This window comes from Oryctolagus cuniculus, chromosome 6, assembly GCF_051225735.1.
Source record: "Oryctolagus cuniculus isolate XC-2025 breed Fujian yellow rabbit chromosome 6, ASM5122573v1, whole genome shotgun sequence".
NCBI lineage: Eukaryota > Metazoa > Chordata > Mammalia > Lagomorpha > Leporidae > Oryctolagus > Oryctolagus cuniculus.
Window position 1 is genome coordinate 138,024,173 of NC_142872.1, and position 26,791 is coordinate 138,050,963.

The following is a 26,791-nucleotide window of genomic DNA, read 5'->3' on the forward strand; positions in this document are numbered from 1 at the left end:
ATTTGAAAATATATATTTATTAATTAAAAGTTAATAAAATGGAAAATTTAACTTACTCTCATAAAGATTTATTCCTTAATTTTAATACACAATTACCTTTTAACTATATTAAGACTAAATTCAATCAACTATAAAAAGAAAATTTTCCCATTTAAAAAGATAATGGTGATTAATTTTTGTTTTTCTCATGCCCAGATCCTACTTGAATTTTTATTATTTTTTTCTCTTTTCTGCATTGATAATAACATTTTTCTTTTTTACTTCTCTAAAAATTACTTATTTTAAAGTTTCTCATTAAATTGTTACATTACTTTCTTGTACTCTGTATGTTAGTTACCACAAATAAGGAAAAACAATGAATATTTATTTTATTGGGATTGGCTTGTTTCACTTAGCATAATGATTTCCAGTGGCACCAGTTTTGTTGTGAAAGACAGGATTTCATTATTTTCTATGGCGAAGTAGCATTCCATCATGTTTATATACAAAGATTTCTTCATCCAGACACCTGCTGATGAATGTCTTGGTTGATACCAAATCATAGCTAAAGTGAATTAAGCTACTATAAACATGGGGTACAAATAACTCTTTCATATGATTTTACTTATTTTGGGCACATTCCCTGGAATGGAATGACTGGATTATATAGTAAATCAATTTTCAGATTTCTGTGGAATCTCCATTGTGTCTTCGATCATGGTTGTAGTAGTTTACATTCCCACCAACAGTGTAGTAAGGTACATTTTGACCCACAACCTCACCAGCACTGGTTACTTTTTGATTTTTAGATGATTGCCATCTAACCATGGTGAGGTGGAACCTCACTGTAGTTTACATTTGTATTTGTCTGATGGCTAGTGGTCCTGAGCATTTGTTTTATGTGTCTGTTGTTCATTCTTATATCATCCATTAAAAAATGCCTGTTGATGTCCTTTGCTCATTTCTAAATTGGTTTGTTTGTATTGTTGTTGTTGAGTTTCTTGAGTTTCTTATATATATTAAACCTTTATCAGATTTATAGTTTTTCAAATATTTTCTGCCATTCTGTCAGTTATGTCTTTGTTGAGCATTTCCTTTTCTGTGCAGAAGATTCTTATCCCAATGGCTTCTATTTTTGCCTATGATGTTTTCTTGAGGAGTCTTATCCACAAAGTTTTTGACTATGCCAAAGTCTTGTGATGTTTCCCTATAATTTGCTCTAGTAATTTGATGTTTTCAGGTTTTTAGGTGTAGATCCTTCATCCATTGTGAGTTGATATTTACATAGGGTGTAAGGTAGGGAGTCTTGTTTCTTTCTTCTGCATGTAAAGATTCATTTTTCCCAACATTGCTGAAGATACTGTGCTTTCTCCAGAAAGTGATTTTAGTTTGTTTGACAAAGATTAGTCGTTTGTAGATGTGTGGATTAATTTCTTTGGTCTCTAATCTAATCCCCTAATCTACATATTAATTCTTATGCCAGTACCAGGTCGTTTTGATTATAACTGCCCCATACTATATCTTGAAATCTGGTATTGTGATGTCTTCAGCTGTATTTCTATTGTTTAGCATTGCTTTCACTATTCAGGGCTTCTTGGATTCCATATGAATTTTTGTTTCATTTTTTAAAGATCTGAGAGGAAAATTTTTGGTATTTTGATTGAGATCACATTATATCTGCAAAGTGTTTAGAGTAGGATGTATATTTTGATTATATTAAATATTTTAATTAATGGAATGGAAGGTTTTTCCATGTTTTTGTGTCACTATTTCTTTCCTTAATGTTTTGTAATTTTCATTGTAGAGATCTTCCACATCCTTGGTTAAATTTATCCCAGGATACTAAAATTGTTTTGTAGTTACTATGAATAGGACTGATCTTTTAAGTTCTTTCTCAGCCATGGCATTGTTTCTGTGTACAAATGCTTTTGATTTTTATGTGTTGGCTTCATATCCTGCAACTTTGTCCAACTCTCTTATGAATTCTAATAATCTCTTTATGGGGTCTTTTGGTTCCCCTATTTATGTGATCATGTCATCTGAAAACAGGAATATTTTGATTTCCTCCTTTCCCATTTGTATCCCTTTGATTTCTATCTGCAAGAACCAAACCTCACCAACAAATATATACACAGACTGAAAGTAAAAGGATAGAAAAAGATATTCCATGTCAATGGAAATTAAAAAAAAGCAGGAGTAGCCATCATGATATCAGACAAAATAGACTTTAACACACAAACTGCTAAAAGAAACAAGAAAGGGCTTTATGTAATGATTAAAGAATCAATTCAACAGGAAAATATAAATATATATATAAATATATAAATGCATAGGAACCCAATGCTAGGGTACCTGACCATATAAAACAAAATTAATGAAGCTAAAGGGAGATATAGGCTCCCATACAATAATAATGCAGGACTTCAACACCCCACTTTCATCAATGGGTAGAACAACTAGACAAAAAAAAATCGACAAATAACAGAGTTAATCTTCACAATTGACAAGAGGGATCTAATTGATATCTACAGAACATTTCATCCCACAGATACAGAACACACATTCTTTTCTTTCCTTTTTAATAATATTTATTTATTTGTTTGAAATCAGTTATAGTAGGATACACATTTTTTTAATCAGTACATATAACTTTCTCTAGGATAGATCATATGGTAGGCAAATAAAATAAATTCAAAAGAATTGAAATTATACTATGTATCTTTTCTGACCACAATGGAATGAAGCTGGAAATTAACAACCTAATATGAAAACACATGGAGACCAAACAACATGTTTCTGAATGAGTGGGTTATAGAAGAAAACAAAAGTGAAATAAAAAAATTCTTAGAAATGAATGAATATGACAACACAACGTGTCAAATCTTGAGATACCAGCAGAAGCATTGTTAACATGAAAGTTTATAGCCATTAGTGCCTACATCAGAAATCAGAGAAGCATCAAATAAATTATTGAGCAATATACCTCAAGGATCTGGAAAAACAAAAGCAAACCAAACCCAAAATTAGTAAGAGTGTCGCTCCCCGTCTTCGTGGAGGAACGACACAGGACCCTGCGCTGTTCTTTTGTCTGCTCGGCCCTCCCCGGGTTTGCTGCTGGTTCTTCCCGGGTTGGCTACTATCCCTTCCACCTCCGTGGAAGGGCGGTTCCCCCTGGCCACTTTCCCCACTTCCGCAGGGGAGCGGCACACCGCCGGCCGGCTCTCTCGGGGGCTGCACAGGTGTTCCTCAGGTGTTCCTGGTGCATGTTGTCTTTCTCCTCCTTTATAGTCCTTTTCCACCAATCCCAACTCTGCTACCCACACGCCGAGTACGCTGCTCTCCTTCAATCAGGAGTAGGTCCTCCAGTTTATTGGTTGAACTGGAGGCAGCTGCGTAGAAGCTGTTTCTCCCTTCTCAGTGCCATATTGTGGGAGAGCAGATGCATAGAATAAGTCTTAATTCTAGTAACTTAGTCTAGTCCGAGTTGCTCCCAGTTGCTCCCCACAAAGAGGAAATAAATAATTAAAGAAAAATCAAACTAAATCAAAAAAGATACAGAAGATCAGCAAAATGAAGAGCAGGTATTTTTAAAAAGTAAACGAAACTGATACGCCATTTGCCCAACTAACCAGAAAAGTAGGGGAGGAAAAGACCTAAATTAATAAAATCAGAAATAAAAAAGGAGATGTCACAATGGTGGCTGAAATAAAGAGTTGAGTCACGAAGACGTATAAAACCTAAATAGACCAATAACAAAGACAGAGATTGAAGTAGTAATAAAAACCCTTGTGGGGCCAGCGCTGTGGCTCACTTGGTTAATCCTCCACCTGAGGTGCCAGCATCCCTATGGGCTCCGGGTTCTAGTCCCAGTTGCTCCTCTTCTGGTCCAGCTCTCTGCTGTGGCCCGGGAAGGCAGTGGAGGTTGGCCCAAGTGCTTGGGCCCCTACATCCTTGTGGGAGACCATGAGGAGGCACTTGGCTCCTGGCTTTGGATCGGTGTAGATCCAGCCATAGTGGCCATTTGGGGGCCAATGGAAGAAGACCTTTTTCTCTGTCTCTCTCTCACTGTCTAACTCTGTCAAAAAACAACAACAACAACAACAAAAAAAGACCCTTACAACAAAAAAAGCACTGGGACAGATGGTTTCACTACTAAATTCTCCTAAACTTTTAAAGAAGAACTAATCCCAATTCTTGTCAAATTATTCAGAACAATTGAAAGGAGGGAATCCTCCCAAATTCTTTCCATGAGTCCAACATCACCTTAAATTCCAAACCAGAAAAGGGTAAAACAAAGCATACTATATACCAATATACCCCATAAAAACACACAAAAAATACTCAACAAAATACTAGCTAATTGATTCCAGCAGTATATCAAAAAGACCATTCACTGTGACCAAGTTGAATTTATTCCTGGTATTCACTCAGGGTGATGCATTATATTAACACACTGAAGAATAAAATCTATCTGATTGTATCAATAGATGCAGAAAAGCATTTGATAAAAACAGCATCCTTTCATGATAAAAACCTTAAATACACTGAGTGTAGAAAGAACATTCATAAACACAATCAAGCAGTTTATGACAAACCCATAGCCAGCATCATATTGAACAGGGAAAACTGAAGCACTTTCTCTAAGATCTGGAACCACATAAGGAAGCCCATTCTCACAATTACTATTTAAATATAGTTCTGGAAGTTTCAACCAGAAGCAATAGACAAGAAAAAAGTAATCTATTTTTAATAGACCTTATTCTGTAGGGGTGGACCTTGCATATGAAATCTCCACAGCATAAGGAGTTCAAGTTTTTTCTGATATTAAAGATGTTTTAATTTGCCGTTGTCCAATTAGGATCCGTATTCAGTGAAAGGAAAGAGAAATCTTCACCTGAATCTACTTTATAGTCCCGTTCTTGGTCCTTTCTACTGCTATATTCATGGAATATCACTGGTTTTCCTATCACAAGAGGCCAAAATGCCTGCCCTCCACCTTCATGGTGTCTGGGAAGAGCTAGCTGCTTTCTTCTGAAACTCTTCATTTTGAAGAGTTTTCACATCAGTCTCCCTTTCCTTGTAATTTCCATTTTTCAAAAAAGGCAGAGGAGCAACACCTTGTATTCTGCCAGAACTTACAGACTTTGAATACAAAACTTAATTGTCTTCTTTAACTTGACTAAGCCAAGGCTGTTCATAGGAATGCTACAAGCTTCTAAAGATTGTAGAATTTGGACAAATTCTTGTTTCTGCCCATCAGACCTTAAGCTTATCACCTAAACCTACTTCCTTCCCAAATGCCTGATACAAAAGATTTTGCTATCTTGTTAACTAGTTTTGCTAATAGATTTTCTACTATTTAATATAGTTCCATTAGTAGTGCCTCCCTGACTCTCCTCTCCAATAAATAAATGTACCTCTCACTAAAGAAAGAATAGAATTCAACCATCTCCACCTATTTTTCCAACTCAGAATTTACCCCTATGTCGCTCCCCCTCTTCATGGAGGAACGACACTAAACCCTGCCTAGGCTTCATATCCGAGTCACGGCACCATTATGTCGCTCCCCGTCTTTGTGGAGGAACGACACAGGACCCTGCGCTGTTCTTTTGTCTGCTCGGCCCTCCCCGGGTTTGCTGCTGGTTCTTCCCGGGTTGGCTACCGTCCCTTCCACCTCCGTGGAAGGGCGGTTCCCCCTAGCCACTTTCCCCACTTCCGCGGGGGAGCGGCATACCGCCGGCCGGCTCTCTCGGGGGCTGCTCAGGTGTTCCTTCAGATAGATGTTCCTGATGCATGTTGTCTCTCTCCTCCTTTATAGTCCTCTTCCACCAATCCCAACTCTGCTACCCACACGCCGAGTACACTGCTCTCCTCCAATCAGGAGTAGGTCCTACAGTTTATTGGTTGAACTGGAGGCAGCTGTGTAGAAGCTGTTTCTCCCTTCTCAGCACCATATTGTGGGAGAGCAGATGTATAGAATAAGTCTTAATTCCAGTAACAGTCTAGTCCGAGTTGCTCCCCACACCCCTATTTCTTTATGTTTCTTCTTCTGTGACATGCAATATTTTCCTTTCATCTATTTCTTGTCACATATTCTTAATATCTCAGGAAGATCCACATTAAAACACTATCACACTTGTGAGAGAAAAATTTGCCATTAAACATTTTAATCACATGTTTGCCTATATCTTAATCTAGTTTTATCTAACTTTGAGTCTGTGAATTTTCACATGTATTCAATTGAATACTCAAAATGGGGTTATTTTGTTGCCATGAGAGTAAGCCCATAATACATATTTATCTTAAGAGCAAGAGAATCGCCTTTTCAAAACCATATCAGCAGAAGTGTCAAGTCCTAATTAAGTGCTTTTGATTTTCAACTTGGAAGACATCCAATACAAGTAAATAATCATCCATAGTTTTTGTCTCTAAACAAATTTTCCCTTTGCACTAAATTTTTTTACCTTTCAGCATAAATTATTATGTTGAGCGTTCAATAAAAAGATTTAGAAATTCCCTGAAACAGAGCTCCATAGTAATTACAGGAACAAGTAACTAATGTGTGTACTAAAATTTTTTTCTTCTTAATCACATTTCTTTTAGCATTTATATATTAAAATTATCATTACTTTAATATTTCAGTGTGGAAAGACTATAAATTATTGTATTAACATTTCTTATCAACATTGTTGGTGTATAAAGCTAACCTATTAGCAATAGCAGTATTAAAATGTCTCTTTTTAATTAATAAAATATGGCCCATAGGCCATTTATCTCAACCTTTCCTATGATATAATTTGGTTAATGAATGGTTTATGTCATTTGAGCAAGTCATCTAACCACTTTGTGTCCCAATTCTACATTTGCAAAAAGGGTCAGTCTTAGGCCAGACCCCAAATCTGAAAAAGTTAATACATGCAGATGACCTTGATTAGTGCCTGGCACAAAAGAAAAAGCAAACACATAAAACTATTGCCATCATCATTATTAGTATTTTGAGAGTTTATAGGTCGACTTATCTAATTTTTAAACCTAATGTATGAACATTTTTATGTTTTTATGTCAGAACACAATTATAATTCTATGCTTAGTGTTTTGCTCTTGAACCTTGTTTTCACATTTTTTGTTTACCTTCCTTCTTGCTTAGTAGATTACTGGTATGTGAAAGCAGTAACTATAATATGACCAATATACTCTTTAACTTTGTCATTTAATAAAAGCCAGTAATGGATTTTAAGAGTTCAACACCTCTCTTCTTTTCTGCTTTCCAGTTGAAATTCTCAAACTTGTTAAAGAAAGAGCACATCTGAGCTGAGCTTTTGGAGTAGCAGCTGTCACTTGGGATGCCAGCATCCCATACTGGGGTATGTGATTCAAAATCTCAGGTGTTTTACATCCAATTAAGCTTCCAGCCAATGCACCCTTGAGGCAACAGAGTATGGCATCAACTACTCCTGTCCCTGCCTCCCTTGGGGAAGGTCTAAATAGTTTCTCCCATTCTGTCAGTTGCCTCTTTATTTATTTATTTATTTATTTGCAGTACAGAAGCTTCTCAACTTGATATAATCCCATTCACCAGTTTTGGCTTTGATCACCTGTGCTTCTGAGGTCTTTTCCAAGAAGTCTTTGTCTATGCCAATATCTTTCAGGTTTTCCCCAATGTTCTCTAACTATTTGATGGTATCAGGTCTTAGATTTAGGCCTTTGATCCATTCAAGAGGAGTTTTATATAAGGTATAAGGGTCTTGCTACATAATTCTGCATGAGGAGATGCAGGTTTCCTAGCGTCGTATGTTGAAGACTGTCCCTGCTCCAGGGATTTATTTCAGTCATTTTTTCAAAGAAAAGCTGGTTGTAAATGCATGGATTAATTTCTGAAGTTTCAGATTTTAATGTAGTATGCCTTGAAATCTGGTATTGTGATGCCTCCAGCTTTGTTTCTGTTGTATAAATTGGTTTAGCTATTTGGGGTCTGCTGTGTTTCCTTATTAATTTCAGCTTTTTTTTTTTTCTAGATCTAAAAAGCATGTCATTGGATTGGAATTTTGCATTGAATCTGTATATTTCTTTCAGTAGTATGGACATTTTGGTGATATTGATTCTTCAAATCCATCAAAATGGAATTTTTTCCATTTTTTGTGTCTTCTTATATTGCTTCCTTTAATGTTTTCTAATTTTCATCATAGAAAACTTTGACATCCTTGGCTAAATATATATCATATTATTTACTTTTTTTGTACTTATTATGAATGGGATTGATCTTAGCAGTTCTTTCTTAGCCAGGGCATTGTTTGTGTATAAAAAGTTTATTGATTCTTCTTTGTGATTTTATATGCTACCACTTTACCAAACTATTTTATGAGTTGCAACAGTATGTTAGTGCTGTATTTATAATTCCCTATATAGTATCATGTTATCAGCAAATAGGGGTAGTTCAACTTCCTCCTTCCCAATTTGCATACCTTTTATTTCTTTTTCTTGCCTAATGGCTCTGGCTAAAACATTCACGACTATATTGAATAGCAATGGCGAGAGTGGGCATTCTTGCCTGGTTCCATATACTAGTGGGAAAACTTCCAAATTTTCCACATGCAGTAGGATTCTGGCTGTGGGTTCATAATAAATTGCATAATCAGAAATGTTCCTTCTATACCAAATTTGCTTAAGGCTTTCATCATTATATAATGTTGAATTTTATCAAATGCTTTCTTTGCACTAATGAGATAATTACATGGTTTTTGTTCTTCAGTTTGCTAATGTGATGTATCACATTGATTGATTTGTGAATGTTGAACCATACAAGCATACCAGGGATAAATCCCATTTGGTCCAGGTGAATGATCTTTCTGATGTGTTGTTGGATTTGATTGGCTAGTACTTTATTGAGGATTTTTACACCTTTGTTCGTCAAGGGAGTTGGTCTGTAGCTCTCTTTGTTGTATCTTTTTCTGGTTTAGTAATTAAGGTGATGCTGGTTTCAAAGAAGGTATTTGGAAGGATTCACTCTCTTTCAATCATTTTGAATAGCTGGAGAAGAACTGGAATTAGTTCTTCTTTATGTACAGGAGAACTTAGCAATGAAGCTTTTGATCATGGGCTTTTCTTTTGTTAAGAGTGTCTTTATTATTGATGCAATCTCCATCTTTATTGGTACATTTGGATTTTTTCTGTTTTCATGACTCAATTTTGGCATATTGTATGTGTACAGGAATCTATCTCTCATTCTAGGTTGTTCCATTTTATTTTTCAACTCTTATTCTATTGATTTGGGTCTTCTCCCTTCATTTTACATGGCCAACAGTGTATCAATTTTATTTATTTTTCAAAAAATTAGCTCTTCAGTTCACTGATTTTTTAGTACTTTGTTTCAATTTTGTTTTTTTCTTCTGTATTTTAATTATATCTTTTCTGCTACTAATTTTGAGTTTGGTTTCTTGTTCATCTAGGTCCTTGAGGTTCATTGATATGTCATTTATTTTGTGTCTTTTTTTTGACAGGCAGAGTTGGTTCACCCCCAATGGCCACTGTGGCCAGCGCACTGAGACTGGTGCACTGCACTGACCTGAAGCCTGGAGCCAGGTGCCTCCTTCTGGTCTCCCATGTGGTGCAGAGCCCAAGCACTTGGGCCATCCTCCACTGAACTCCCAGGCCACAGCAGAGAGCTGGACTGGAAGAGGGACAACCGGGACAGAATCTGGCGCCCCGACTGGGACTAGAACCTTGTGTGCCGGCATTGCAGGTGGAGGATTAGCCTATTGAGCCATGGTGCCGGCCTTATTTTATGTCTTTTCAATATCTTGATGTAGGCACCAATTGCTTTAAACTTACTTCTTAACACTGCTTTTGCTGTATCCCATAAGTTTCAATATGTTTTGTTGTTTTCATTTGTTTCAATTTATTTATTTCCATTTTGATTTTGTCTATGACCTACTGTTCATTCAAGAGTATGCTGTTCAGTTTCTGTGTGTCTGCATATGTTCTAGAGATTCTTGAGAATTCCCTTGTACTCAGAGAAGATTTATGATACAATTTCAATTATTTTTTTGAATTTTCTGAGATTTGCCTTGTAACTTAGCATGTGGTCTATGCATGACACTTGTGAGAAGAATATGTATTCTGTAACTGTAGGATGAATAGTTCTGTAGATATCCACTAGGTCTATTTGGTCTATAGTGTTGATTAACTCTGTTTTTTATTTGCTGATTTTTCATCTGGTTCATCTGTCCATTTCTGAAAATGGAGTACTGAAGTCCCCCATAACTATCATGTTGAGATCTATGTCTCCATTTAGATCCATTACATTTCTTTTAAATAGCCAGGTGCCCTATAATTGGGTGCATACATGTTTATTGCAGTCACATCTTCCCTTAATCATTACATAATGCCCTTCTTTGTCTCTTTTTTAAAGTTTTTGATTTAAAGTCTATTTTGTCTGTTATTAGGATGGCTACACTGGCTCTTTTTGCTGTTCACTAGCATGGAATATCTTTTCCCATCCTTTCACTTTCAGTCTGTGTGTATCTTTGTTGTAAGATGTGTTTCTTGTAGGCAGCAAATAGATGAGTCTTGTTTTTTTTTTTTTAATCCATTCAGCCAATCTGTATCTTTTAACCAAGACCATTTTCATTTAAGGTGATATTGATAAGGAATAACTTGGCCATGCCATTTTTCTATAAGTATTCCTATTGTTTACTTTGGATGTCCTTTGTACTTTTAATGGAAGATTTTCTGCCTTTACATTTTTCATAGTGATGACTGTGTTTCTGTGTTTATTTTTGTAGCACATCATTAAGCATCCTTTGTAAGGCTGGACTAGTGGTTATAAATTCTTTCAATTTCTGTTATGGAAAGTTTATTTCATTTTCTTTCATAAATGAGAGCTTTGCAGGGTACAATATTCTGGGTTGACAGATTTTTTTTTTAAGACTTAAGACTTGGGGCCGGCGCTGTAGCTCAATAGGCTAATCCTCCGCCTTGTGGTGCAGGCACACCGGGTTCTAGTCCCGGTTGGGGTGCCGGATTCTGTCCCAGTTGCCCCTCTTCCAGTCCAGCTCTCTGCTCTGGCCGAAGAGTGCAGTGGAGGATGGCCCAAGAACTTGGGCCCTGCAGCCACATGGGAGACCAGGAGAAGCACCTGGCTCCTGGCTTCAAATTAGCGTGGTGCGCCAGCCGCCGCACGCCGTCCGCGGCAGCCATTGCGGGGTGAACCAACGGTAAAAAAAGACCTTTCTCTCTCTCTCTCTCTCTCTGTCCACTCTGCCTGTCAAAAAAAAAAAAAAAAGACTTAAGACTTGGAATATATATCACCATTCTCTCCTACCTTGTAGGATTTCTGATGAGAAGTCAGTTGTGAGTCTGCAGATCCTCTGAAAGTAATATGGTATTTCTCTCATGCACATTTTAGAGTCTTTTTAAAATATTTTTACTGTTGGAAGTTTGACTACATGTGTTGTATTAAAAATCTTTTTTTGGTCATGTCTATTAGGAGTTCTGTGTATTTCCTGTTCTTTGACTTTCTTTCTCCAAATTGGGGAAGTTTTCTGAAATTATTTCACTAAAAAGACCTTCTAGTCCAGTCTCTTTCCACCCCTGCAGGAACTGCTAAGTCCCTGTTGGGTTGTTTGATAGTATCCTATAAATCTCCAAGACTGCTTCTAATTTTTCTAATTTCTTCTTTTTTTTTTTTTTTGATCTTACTGTAACATTTCCAGAGATTCATCTTCTAGCTCAGATACTTTCTTATGCCTCACCATGTCTGTTATTAAGGCTGTCCACTATATTTTTCATTTTATCTGTTGAATTCTTCATTTCTAATATTTCATTTTGGTGTCTTTAAAATCTGAATTTCATGGGAAAAATCTTCTTCAAGTCATGTATGAATTTCTTTAATTTGTGAATTTGCTTCTGAGTAATCCTATTAACCTTTGAATTTCATCAATATCTTAAGCTTTCCATTCTAATATTGAAATATTGTGTTCCTGTGGGATGGTCATGGTGTCTTCCTTATTCTTGTTCTTGAATTTCTACATTTATTTTTAGGAATTTGTGGAGATACATTTTTCTTTCTCTGATGGCTTTTATCTTCAGACTATGCTTTTGTGGCTTAGTGGTGTGTCTGTCTGCTCTTTCAGTGAACATACAAATGCTTGTAATGGTTGTGGTCAGGGAGATCTGTTCCATGCTCCAGGGTGGAGGGAGTATCCAAGGTGACACCCAAATTGGTCATAGTACATCTCCTCTTTGTTTTTATCAGAGGGAGAGTTTGATCAGCCCTTTTGGCATAGTATCACCCTCACATCCTCTCCTCCAAAGTGACCAATGTCCGGGCGCTAGCCCCAGTGGGTGCAATATTCATCTGTACTGCCACAAGAACCATACAGAGGGTCTGTGCAGTCCCCTGTATGAGCATAGATCCATCCTCAGTGATCCATTGTGTGCAATCAGGGAGCCCTCAGCATTTGGAGCTGCCCACAGTGACTGCTCAGAGACCTAGCTATACCCTGCACCCTCCTCATAGCCATAGTGTTTCCGCAGTCCCAAAACAAAAGGATCCCATAGTAAAGGAGCATTGATGACCCACCCACACACCCACACACCCTACCAGTCTGTCCTGTTCACAGAGAGGTAGAGATGCCCCAAAGTCAGCATGTTATGGGTACTCTGACCAGGCAGTCTGAACTCCAGAGCCTGTGACATGCTGAGACACTGCAGGTACCTCACCATATTATAGTAGGTTCTCAGCCCTCTGTCAAACCTCCTAGGCAGGCTAAGGCATCTCCTCTCAGCTGGTTGAAGGGTGCATGAACAGAAGTTGGTATAGCTGTTACATGTGTCCAAAATGTTGCCCGTCCTCTCTCAGCCAGTTGCAAGATATCATTGTTGGGAGAATGGGGAGACAGAACTGTGCTGCTTTTTTCCCTCTAGGTTGGTAGGTACACTGTCCCCTTAGGATTCCAACTCAGACTCATGCCAGGCTCTCTCTGCAGCTACATTACCAGTGGCTTGAGTTGCTGCATGCTAGTCTCATCTCATTCTCCAAAGCCAGTGTTGAGGCTTTCAGCTTCTGGGGTCCTGTGTTGTGTCTGTGTTAGTGCTGCACATCCACATAGAGCCACAGTGTTCCTTTTACTTCCATGCAGTTTCCACTGCTTTTTTCTCCCTATCTCCTTGCTAAAATTGCACTCTCTCCACTCTTTTTTTTTTTTTTTTAACTATCTTCACCCAACCTAGAGAAGTAAGCTCTGACCCTATTCCACGATCTTGGAAACCCATTTTCTGTACTCACTTCTAAAGAAACAACAGTGTTCTAATCAAAGCAGAGACTATTGTAGCAAAAGATATTTTCTTGTATTAACAAATGTAGCTAATACAGATACAAAATCATCCCTTAGTACATGTTTTTTTCATTATATGCTTATGTTAAAATTACTTATAATTACTTATAAATCATTACTTTTAAATTTTCTATAACTATTTAATAAATATATATGTAAAATAATGTATATATTTTATTCAAACTCAACTGCAAACTTTAGTCAAAGTAACTAAAGCCAAAGAATACAAAAAATATCTTTTCAATCTTTCTATAAATTGTAATTACTGAAATTAAATTTTAAAAATTTTAAAAATTTGCAAAAACACTGATCTATATTTCTTCAAAGCCAAAGTAATTAATAAATAAGTTATGGATAAAAGCACAATTAGTATATTTCTTAATCAGTTCAAGGTACTAAAACATAATACTTTTTTTTTCACATTTCTGGAAGTGAGGAAAGCCAAGATCAGAGTATTAGCAAATATGATGTTTGATGAAGGGATTTTTTCTGTTTTATAGATATCACCTTTTTATACCTGCACTATTCCCTTCATGAGGGCTCTATATCATAATCTAATTGCACCCTAATAATACTTACTTTTTAGGATTTACAGATTCAATATATAAACTTTGATGTATATAATCATACAGTTCATAACAGTTTTTAAAGAGTTATATATTGGTATGTAAATTATACCACAGTAAAATAAATGCTGCAATGGGAAAATCCCTCAGGTGGGTGTTAAAAGATTAAGCATGATTTAATATTTACTGTGCGGTAAGAAAATAATTTCAAGTGATTTTTTGCACTCTTACACTTCTAGTAATTCCTGAAACATCCTGGAATAAAACTTGTATTGTATGTAGGATCATATTAAATTGTGGCAATAATGAGAGCCCATCATGATTTTAAACAGGATAATAACAAATACTTGGATAAGTGACATTTTCTTTCAATAGAATATTTTCAACTTAAAATTGTTTTGCTTGACAAGTTGACTAGATAAAGAATTCTCTAAAAGCACTAGAAACATAATTTGCTAGTTTAATCCATTTAATAGGATACATAAAAAACACAAAGTTTAGTGGAAAATTTCTCATTTTGACCTTAAAACTAAATCTGAAACTTGTAACTTTAAAATGCATTTAGAAAATTGGTAAGAATCTTAGTAACACAAGAGACATTGAAGAAGTGAAATTCTGAGGCTCTGATAGTGTATAGATTGATAGATGAAGAAGAAATTTCCATTGATGTTGGTGAATCTAACTCAACAGATACAAAAATTATTCCAAAGAAAATTAGAGAAATATTTTAAATGCATAAACTACAGTGAAGTTTCACTTCACCCCATTTAGAATGGCTTTCATACAGAAATCAAAACACAGCAATTGCTGGTGAGGTTGTTGGTGAGAAGGTACACTAATTCACTGTTGGTAGGAATGTGAATTGGTACAGCCACTATGGAATATAGTATGGCGATAACTCTGAAATCTGAATTTAGACTTACCATATGATGCAGTCATCCCACACCTGAGAATTTACCCAAAGGATACGAAAAGTTACCTGTACTTCCATATTTATTGCAGCTCAATTCACAACAGTTAAGATCTGTAATCAACCCAGATGTTTTCAACTGAAGACCAGTTAAAGAAATTATTGTATAGGTACATCAGGGAATACTACACATTGGTAAAAAACGATGAAATTCTGTAGTTTCCAATTAAATGGATGCAACTAGAAAACATATTTAGTGAAATAAGCCAGTTCCAAAACGTCAAATACCATATGTTCTCTCTGATCTGTGGTAACTAAAATAGTACTTTTTAAAGTCATCTATATTCATCTATAGACGTTAAATTGACATTTTGACTTGCAATGATTTAGGACAGCCTTTGTCTCAACTATTGAAGAACAGGTATTTTTTTATGCTGTTTTTTTGAAAACTTTACTTAGTGTAAGTTTAATGTTATGCATATAAAGTTAATTTAAAATAGATCCTGGTAAAAATAAGAATGGGAATAGGAGAGGGAGGAGGAAGAATCTGGGAGTACAAGTGGGAAGACCGGTAGGATGGGAGGAATCACTATGTTCCTAAATATGAAAATATGAAATACATAAGGTTTGTATACCTTAAATAAAAGGTTTCTACCTATAAAAGAAAGATGTGGTGATAACTTATGCCTGCAACAAAATTCCAAGAACATTTCCTCAGAGACTTCTTCAATTAGTAAAAACAATTTTTATACCATAATATTTTGCTCTTCCATAATTTTGTTTGTATTAATGGGACAAAATGTTTTATATACAACACTGGACACATCAATTACATTTAAAATATAATTCATAAAAATACCATAAATATCTTTTGCAATGAAATTCTAAGAGTTTTTCTTTATTTCCCTAAGTTTTGTGAAACAAATGATCCCATATGGGAATTAGCTACTTTTCTGTTTTAAGGATATGATGCTGTTAATTTACCAGCACCCTGACAATGTTTGCAAAGGTTTTCTGCTATTGGACCTAACACATCAATAGTTGTCATTCCACTTCTCTAAAGTGCAAACACATTCATAAATTTGATATAAAAATGAGCCAAATTACTCTAGCGTAGTAGACATCTCACACAATTGAAAACTCATGTACTACACAGTACAATGCAAATGAATCTTCTGCAACTGCACCTGTTAAATGTCCATTTTAAGACATAATGTGTTAAATACCTATTATCTTGGGAAGTAAATCTGCTACTTTATTAGCAAATTTGTGTCTTCTGGATTTCAACATGGTCAGTGATACTATCGGAGCAGTTTCCAGAGAGGACGGTAAATGCCAATAAATATTATGGGTGAGTTACATATTTACCATCAACTATTTTGATATATTTACATTAAGAATGTAATTTCTGATTAGACATGCATGTTTAGCTCATTGCTACTGAAAGGTTCTATTTCAAAATAATTTAAAAGCTGATTTATGAATAATGTCCATTAGGACAAATGTTTTATTACAAATTTAAATGATATGAGAAATTCATTTTACATGAAAATGTATTTGTTTCTATTCACTCATTTTTAGTTTTCCTCTCGACAAAAAAGAAATCACCTCTACGACATGAAACAATTATTCAGCTGTATAATCTAAACATCAGTAATAAAGCAGCAATACAAATCATAGGCAAATTTAACAGTAGAATGTAAGCATATTAGGGGAAGATATTTCAGCAGCCAAAACTGATAAAATTATATTTTAATGTAATAGTTATTTCCCATGTTAACAAATTATAATAAATTCTAGAAAAATCTATAGAAATCTACATATGTGATTTCTGGAATATTTATGAACATAAAAACAGATAAAAGTTCTAATGATATAAATTTTAATGACAATGAAAAAAAATTGTGTACTCTTCTAACTAAAATGAGTATAACAAAATATGATATACCTGGGTCAGCACCGTTGCTCACTTGGCTAATCCTCCACCTGCGGCTCCAGTACCCTGGGTTCTAGTCCTGGTTGGGGTGCCGCGTACTAGTCCCGGTAGCTCCTCTTCCAGTCCAATTCAATGCTGTGGCCCGGGAGGGCAGTGGAGGATGGCCCAAGTGCTTGGGTCCCTGTACCCTCATGGGAAGACTGGGAGGAAGTACCCGGCTCCTGGCTTCAAATTGGCGCAGCGCCGGCCATGGCGGCCATTAGGGGAGTGAACCAATGGAAGGAAGACCTTTCTCTCTGTCTCTCTCTCACTGTCTATAACTCTCTCTCTATCTCTCTCTCTCACAGTCTAATTCTGCCTGTCAAAAAAAAAAAAATGATATACCTGTAGGATGGAAAATAGTCTCAGAATTTTCTGGTGTCAAGGCAAGCAGCTGTGCCATTTGTGGTCAATATGATAATACTGAGAAAATAAGTAAGCATAAACTCTAGGTGTCAATACTCTCATTCCTGGGAATTTACTTAAAAAAAATCTTTCATAGAACCATGAGGGAACCCTATTTGAGCTGGGGGAGGGTTAGCGGCAGGAATGTAGTTACTCAGCTGCGACTAGAGAGAATGATCAAGTAAAATGTATCAAGGCGTCCTTGACCAGCACAGCAATCTGAATATATAGATATAGATACGTACAGTAATCTGGATAGGCCATGAAAAATAGCATCAATTTATTTGCTTTTTTTTTAAAGAGAACGTCTATACCATTGTACAAGTCACTTTATTAAGACATGTGCATTGACTAGACCCAATATAATTTTGATACTTCACATGCAAAAGCATAAGTCAAAAACAACTGATTATGAGAGAAGAAAAGAAAGTGAAGTATGAAAGCAAAAGGCAAAAAGAGGAGAGTGTAATAGACACAACACAACAGAGTAAAAACACCGTGGTACCACACAGCATACATGAACTATAGCAGGGTCTTAGACACACTGATGAAAAAGTGTACTGAGATCAGAATGCAATTAAGTCTCATGTTTGCTCTTGCAGTCCAAAGCAAAATACTAATATGCATAGGGGCACACACACATAGGATTTATCAGGATTACAGAATATCCTTCAACATAGCAATTATAAAAGATAGAACTAAGTTTCTAGGAGTTACACAAAGCAAAGAGAGTCACGTGTTGAGACCACAAGCTTTGTAAGATTGTACAAAGGAAGTCAGATATCCCCATATGGTAAAAATGAAAATGATTCTAATAGCAGAAATTTTGTGGTGCATCATGCAATTTTCCCAACTCCTGCCATCCCTAATATACAATAGAATCTATGAATATAATACAAAATATAATGTGTCAATTGAAAATATGTTGAAAGCAGTGTAAGCATCATATGACTCTGATGAGATGGGTTGGAAACATTAGATACAGAGAAACTTGAACCATTAAATCAGAAAGATGCCTTTGAACAGCCCTAGGCTGCAAGAGTGTAGTTCTAATTCAATTACCATAAGTGTTTGAGGGAGAAGAATACCCCAGGGGCATTTGCGTTATCTGAGGGTAAGGAAGCTAATATTATCTGGCATTTATGTTTTTGAACTTTCAAAATACAAGCCTTCATGTGAGTAAATGAGAGAAAACCTACATTTTTGTAAGCACATGATGGCAAATTAAAGAACAAACTGGAGAATTTTCTCCATCTAAGCCACTTGAACTCCCTTTGATTATGTTTAAATTATTTCTTTCTTTGAATTTAATTTTGCATATTTCATGTGAATTATGCAAACAAACCTCAATTTAAATATACTTTTATTTATTATTTGATTCACCATTACATTATAGAATATTTTTTCCTGTAAAATGAATTGCTGTGTTCTAAAGCATTCCTATTCTTTGAAAGTTAATCCAATGCTAATAAGGGTTAGAAGTCAATACTGCTTTAATTTATTTTTATAGTTTCTTATAAAATAAAATTAAAAAGTTTCTCATGTTTTAACATAAAAATAAACTTGATTGCAAAATAAGACAATTCAGTAATAAGATCTTTTATGTATTCTGTTTGCATTTTATAAAAAAGGAGTATACTAGCAGAAAGAAATGAATATGTACTTAGAGGTATTATTTTTTCACAAGTAAGTTATTTGTTAACAGGCTACATTGAAGACTAAATTAATCATAAATATACTGGAAAATGTCAATTGAATGCAGAAAACCATTAATTGAACCTGAGCTATACAGGGGCTAGCACTGTGGTATAGCAGGTAAAGCTACAGCCTGCAATGCCAGCATCCCACGAGGGTGCCAGTTCATGTCACAGCTGTTCCACTTCCTATCCTGCTCCCTGCTAATGGCCTGGGAAAAGCACCGGAGGATGGCCCAAGTGCTTGGGACCCTGCCACACATGTAGGAAACCTAGAAGACGCTCCTGGCTTCTGGCTTCATCCTGGCCCAGTCCTGGCCATTGTGGCCATCTGGGGAGTGAACAAGCAGATAGAAGATTCTCTTTCTCTCTCTCTCTCTCCCCATCTCTCTCTCTTTGGCTTAGTTTCTCCATCTCCTCTCTCTCTGTAACTCTGACTTTAAAATAAATATATAAATCTGTAAAAGAAAGTAAACTATAGAAGTTATCCCCTTAATCTGTTACAAACTGTAGAATAAGTATTTTAGTTTTATGAGGAGTCTTCAAAAGTTTATGGAAAATGTGTATTGTGAAAAACTATGCAGGAGTTAATGAGTTTCAAAAAATTTTACATCAAAATAAATTTACTGTCTAATTCCATATTCCACGAAATGTTTGAAGTACTTTTATGTATCAATATACATTATCTTATTTATCTAGACAATCACTGTGGGAAATAAACATTTTTCTATTTATACAAGTGTTTCATGATTTGGTAGCAATGCATAAGAGCATTATTTTGATCAACTGTTATTTATGTAAAAGTAATTATAAAGAAGAAAGATGGAACTGTTAACCCTTATCCTTTCTAAGTCACCCTGCATCACATGTGCAGGAAATGCTGGTTAAATCTTTAGTCCTGTTGTGTTATTGTCAATCTGCCAGCCAATTACTTAGCAGGGTAGTTGTGGTGTGATGTGTGCTTCAGTCTGTGACTTGCACAAAGCTCGCAGTCAGACAAAGAGGATGATAAGAAATATGGAAAACGAGAGGGCAGCAGTTACATAGAACACAGACTGAAAAGAGAGGCTAAGCAGACCTGCCACGAGTGTCAGAACCTTCTGGCTACAATGATTTTGTCATTTGATTTAAGGTGAAAATCTCCAACTATATTTTATTATTGTATTTATTATTGCACAATACATATATATATATATATATATATACATATATTATCTTTTGCAGTGAACTCAGGAGCATTGAGTTCAAGATTAAAATTAAGAAAGAGACAAGGGCTGTAAAGAATCATCTGATCTCAAAATGTCCATTTTCTTTTACTTAGTGTAGGGTTAACTAAACAAACATTAAGTAAACTAAAAATAGATCTTTGTAATAACTAAGTGGGAATATATGAGGGATGAGGAAGAATGGTTTGAACATGGATGGGAGGGAGGGCGGGGGGGGGGACATAGCCATGTTCCTAAATCTGTATATATGCAATACATGCAACTTGTCTAATAAAAATTTTAAAATAAATAAATAAATAAAAAAGAAAGGCTTATATTCCTTTAAATCACTTGCTGAGGAAGGAAATTCTGTCATTTTAAATTTAGTAATATGTTTTTGCCTTAAAAGTGTTACTTTTACGGAGTCAGTTGCTTAATTGTGGAGTAGCAGGTTAAACCACTACCTCTGATTCCTCCATCTTACATGAGCACCTATTCACATCTCAGCTGCTCTACTTCAGATGCAGCTCACTGCTAATTGCCTGAGAAAAACACCAGAAGATGACCCAAGAGCTTGAGCCCCTGCCACCCATATGAGAGATCTAGATGAAGCTCCTGGCTCTTGGCTTCAACCTGGTTCGACTCTAGCTATTGCAGCCATTTGGGGAGAGAGCCAGTAGATGGAAAACCTTACTCTCTCTCTCTTTCTGCCAATCTCCCTGTAACTATGGCTTCAAATAAATAAATAATTAAAAAGTGTTGGTTTAAAATATTTAAATTTATACATCAAATTTCATGTACCTTTATTTCCCTGATATAATTTCTTTTAAATCTTCTAATACTTAAATTGATTTTTCAATTATATTTATTCATTTGAGAGGCAGAGGAACAGTTAGAAAGAGAGAGAAAGAAATCACATCCATTGGTTTAGTCCCCAAATGCCTGTGATAGCCAGGACTGGGCAGAGCCAAAACTGAGAATAGGGATTCAATCCAGGTCTCTCACACAAGTGGTAGGAACCTAAATACTTGAGCCATCACCACTGCCTCCCAGTGACTGCATTACCAGGGAGCTGCAATCAGGAACTGGAGCCAGGTATCAAATCCAAGTACTCAGATATGTAACACAGGTGTCTTAAATACTGTCAACCACTGGGTTAAACATCTGCTCCTTTCTAAATTTTTAATGTGACATTCTATATAATTTATTCCCTTATCTAGTAAAGGCGTTGAGTTCCTTGGTGGGAAGACAATATTCAGTTGCATGCTCCTTCTGATAGCTTGTATACGTAATGTCTTCAGGTGAAGTGCCTCTGGTTTTATCTTCTGTATTTATATCTTGACATTATTGTTTTTCACTGTTTTCCCAGATGCGTTAGCAGAGAGCTGGATCACAAGTGGAGCAGCTGGCACTCGAACCAGTGCACATATGGGAAGCCAGCACTACAGAGAGCGGCTAAATCTGCTACTCCACAGCACCAGCCTAGTTCCACTTAGATTTTATCAGTGGAAACCCCTGGACATTATTGCTTATTATGTTCCTTGTGAGTAATTACTAAGAAATAATTCAGCTCTGAGAAAGCATACTGCATTTCATTATTTGCTGTTTTACCTTTGTGCAGGTTTTGGCTTATATAGTGGCATAGTTCTGTGTCCTGGAAAGTCAATGCAGGATCAAGCTTCATTCCCAGTCAGAAGCTAATAGCCCATGTAATCACAAATCTTTTACAGCACATCATTTGAGTTGTGACTAGAAGTCTTGACCTATACTCCAACTACATATGATTTGGGATTTTTTTTTTGGACAGGCAGAATGGACAGTGAGAGAGAGAGACAGAGAGAAAGGTCTTCCTTTGCCGTTGGTTCACCCTCCAATGGCCGCCGTGACCAGCGCACTGCGGCCGGCGCACCATGCCGATCGGATGGCAGGAGCCAGGTGCTTCTCCTGGTCTCCCATGGGGTGCAGGGCCCAAGGACTTGGGCCATCCTCCACTGCACTCCCTGGCCACAGCAGAGAGCTGGCCTGGAAGAGGGGCAACCAGGACAGAATCCGGCGCCCCGACCAGGACTAGAACCTGGTGTGCCGGCGCCACAAGGCGGAGGATTAGCCTAGTGAGCTGTGGTGCCGGCCCATGATTTGGCATTTTTAAAAAATGTTTTATTATATTTAGTGTGAGTATAAATTCAGATATATCTACAAGCGTACAAGTTTTTAGTATTTATTTATTTATTTAATTGAAAAGCAGAGTGACAGAGAGGGATAGATAGTGAGAAAGATCTTCCATCTGTTGGTTCTCTCTCCCAGATAACCGTAACAGCCAGGGCTCGGCCAGGACAAAACCAGGAGTCAATTACTCTATTCACGTCTCCCTGGTGGTTGTCAGGAGCACAATACTTGGGCCATCTTCCACTGCCCTCCCAGGCACATCAGCAGGGAGTTAGGTCACAAATGAAACAGAAGACATTCAAACCAGTTCTCCAAGAAGAGATGGTGTCCTCACAAGAGGCGGTTTAACCCCACTGTGCTACAATGTCAACCCAATATTCATTTGTTTGCATTTGCTAATAATGTGGTGACTTTGCAAATTAGATCACTCCCTTCTCCTGGTTTGGTTACTTTTTGTCATCGCTTTTGTTCACTGCTTTAAAGTTTCCAGTTGTTTTAAACTCTGTCTGAGCTGAGGAGTAGCTTGAGATATAAGCTTAAGGCTTTCTCAGTTATTTTGTGAGGGTTTTTATTTTAATTTTTCCTTCTCATGCATGATCACTTTCTAATTTCCATGCATATGTAGTTATTTTGAACATCTTCATTTTAATGTCTGGACCCCAAAAGAGGACAGAGAAACATTAATATGAGGTGGGAAAGGACAACAGTCCTTTAAAATCCCGCATAGGTCACTTCAACCGGTGGAGAAAACAACTTCTTGGTCGACACAAAGTAGCTACCCTCCTCTTTTCCACACTTCTAGGATCAGAAGTACAAGAAGCACTCAAAGCATAATCTCAGATTTTTGGAGTACAGTACCTTTTTTGCCTGCCCTTGTTCTCCAAACAGCGCACAGATAGCTCCAGGAGCCCAAGCACAGCTGCTCCCCACACAACTATTTTACGAGTATCCTCTTGTTTTTACATATTTGAAAAAAAGTCTATGATTGTGAAGATCACGAACACTATAGTCCAATTCAATGAAGTTTTTATACACTTCTTATGTGTCATATCCTGCACAAAGAACTGGTGATATAAAAATGGACCATATTCTAGAGAAAACTTGAATAAATCAGTAGTACAATGAAGTTTAAACTTGTGTCCTAAATTTTTAAATGGTGCTATAAATAAACCTACACTATATTTTTTTTACTAAAATTGAAATCAGTGTGTGTTTTAGAGGAATTGATCATTAAATTAGGGTCTAAGGTAGCTTATTAGAACTATGTCCTATTTACAAATAAACTAAATATATTCTTGCAATATGTTCATTGTAATTTAACATTTTTATCAAATGAGAATTTGAGGTATAAAAACAGTGTAAAATTTATCTGCAAATTTAATTTTAATTTATATTTAACATTTCCCAAAATAACAGGAAAGGAAAAATTATTCCTTTAGGCAAAATCTATAACCTTCAAGAATTCTCTCCTATTGCATTGATAGGGAATGAGTTGGAGAGGAAATTATGCACATAGGAAAACCTCAAAGTTGCCAGTAGAGGATCTGCAGGAAAAAAGAATCCAGTGAACCTTGTAAAAATTGGGCTTGATACTTAGGTATAAGTAGAACTTTATAAAAACTACAATACATTGTACCATATTCTAGAAATTCTTTGTTTAATCTTAGGTAGCCAAATTCAATTTTTCTTTTTTTATGCTTTTTTTTAAGTTTTATTTAATGAATATAAATTTCCAAAGTACAGCTTATGGATTACAATGGCTTTTTCCCCCCATAACTTTCCTCCCACCCACAACCCTCCCCTCTCCCACTCCCTCTCCTCTACCATTCACATCAAGATTCATTTTCAATTATCTTTATATACAGAAGATCAATTTAGTATATACTAAGTAAAGATTTCAACAGTTTGCACCCACACAGAAACATAAAGTGAAAAATACTGTTTGAATACTAGTTATAGCATTAAATCACAATGTACAGCACATTAAGGACAGAGATCCTACATGAGGAGTAAATGCACAGTGACTCCTGTTGTTGACTTAACAATTTGACACTCTTGTTTGCGGCATCAGTAATCACATGAGGCTGTTATCATGAGTTGCCAAGGCTATGGCAGCCTTTGAGTTCACCGACTCTGATCATATTTAGACAAAGTCATAGTCAAAGTGGAAGTTCTCTCCTCCCTTCAGAGAACGGTACCTCCTTCTTTGATGACCTGTTCTTTCCACTGGGATCTCACTCACAGAGATCTTTCATTCAGGTCATTTTTTTTTTTTTTTTTTTTGGGCAGAGTGTCTTGGCTTTCCATGCCTGAAATACTCTCATGAGCTTTTCAGCCAGATCTGAATGCCTTAAGGGCTGATTCTGAGGCCAGAGTGCTGTTTAGGACATCTGCCATTCTATGGGTCTGCTGTGTGTCCCACTTCCCATGTTGGATCATTCTCTCCCTTTTTTTATTCTATCGGTTAGTATTTTCAGACACTAGTCTTGTTTATGTGATCCCTTTGACTCTAAGTCCTATCATTATGATCAATTGTGAACAGAAATTGATCACTGGGACTAGTGAGATGGCATTGGTACATGCCACCTTGATGGGATTGAATTGGAATCCCCCGGTATGTTTCTAACTCTACCATTTGGGGCAAGTCTGATTGAGCGTGTCCCAACAAATTCAATTTTTCTAATGTGATAGAGATCTCTGAACTAGATTTACATGAACGAATCTTAAAAGGTGGGGTTGGAGATGGAAGCCACTCTATTTATACATAAATAAAATATAAGTAAGAATGGAGAAATGAGAAGATACATCACACTATTTCTTTTTAAATTTTTTTTTTAGATTTATTTTATTTATTTGAAAGACAGCATTACAGAAAGAGGTAGAGACAGAGAGAGTGGTCTTCCATCCACTGGTTCACTCCAGTTGGCTGCAATGGCCAGAGCTGCGTGGATCTAAAGCCAGGAGCCAGGAGCCTCTTCTGGGTCTCCAACACGAGTGCAGGGGCCCAAGGACTTGGGCCATCTTCTGCTGCCCTCCCAGGCCATAGCGGGGAGCCGGACCGGAAGAGAAGCAGCTGGGACTAGAATTGGTGCCCATATGCGATGCCGGTGCTTCAGGCCCGGGCTTTAACCCATTGTGCCACAGCGCCGGCCCCCACACTATTTCACAATTAAGAAATTAGAGGTCTATGTTGAATCCAGTAGCGTTTTAGATGTAGCACTCTTGCATGGAATCAATGTACTCAGGGTTTTTTTCCTAATATAATATCCATATCCATGGGTTCTATGTCTGTGAATCAAAAATATTTCTCAAAAGGAAATCGTTTCTATAGTGAATAGGTTTAGACTTTTCCCTTCTCATTACTTACTAAAGAATACAGTATACCTATTCATGTAGTACTTAGATTATATTAGGTGTCATAAGATATCTAAAAATGATTTAGAATATATAAGATGATGTGCATTGGTTTTGTACAAGCATTACCACCTTTATGGAAGAGATAAGAGGATTTGATAGCTGCAAAGACCCTGGAGCCAATCAATTGATACCAAGGGAAAAACTGTAGCACCCAAAATGCTTAGTACTTGGAGCAAAAGAAAACATATGGTGGTAAATACCATTTTGTAAATTCAAATGAACACAAGAAGGAGAGTGATTGGATGACTAATTTAGAAGAACCAGGATGTTTGTGGGAAAATCTAAGGTGGAAACACCTTGAAATATTTTTATTTCCATTTTATTCATTTTTTAAAGATTTTATTTTTTTTTATTTGTGAGATAGAGCAACAGACACAGAGAGAGGAAGAGACAGAGAGAAGGTCTTCCATCTGCTGGTTCACTTCTCAAATGGCCACAACCACCAAAGCTGGGCCAATCCAAAGCCAGGAGCCAGGAGCTTCTTCCAGATCTCCCACATGGGGCAAGGGCCCAAGCACTTGGGTCATCTTCCATTGCTTTCCCAGGCTCAGGCTATAGCAGAGAACTGGAGCAGAAGAGGAGCATCCAGAACACAAACCAGCGCTCTTATGGGATGCTGGCACTGCAGGCAGAGGCTTAGACTACTATGCTACAGTGCTGGCCCTGACATATTTTTTAGATTTTTAAAATAAAGCTATCCAGTGTGGTTAAAGCATAATCAGCAAGGCAGGGAGAGAGGTAGGCAAGAACAAATCACATAGGCTCTGAGCCAATAGGAGTTTAGATATTTTGTGTAAGTGTAATGGGAAAGCTCTGGAGAATTATAAGCAGGAAGGGGACATAGTAAAATGCTATTTGTAAAGACAATTCTAATAGTGGTGTGATTACTTCAGTGGGAACAAGAAAGGAAACAAGGAAAATATTTTCAAAAGCATTGTGCTGTTCCTAGCCAGATAGCATGTCAATTTGACCTAGAGAATTAAAGGACATGAAGAGAAATCAATTCAGAATGTCTAGTCACAGGAGATTTGAAAGGACACATACAGAGACTAGATAAAGCATACACTTCAGTTAAAATGCTCTCAATTACAAACAATAAAATGTCTAGTTTGAATAGGCTTAGACAGTCTCTCATAAGAA

The 26,791-nt window shown here is 36.6% G+C and overlaps 1 pseudogene; it reads right to left on the minus strand.

Annotated features, from left to right (window-relative positions):
• Positions 1-26,791, minus strand: part of LOC127490797 (phosphoglycerate mutase 1-like) — an 85,963-nt pseudogene that overhangs the window by 29,572 nt on the left and 29,600 nt on the right.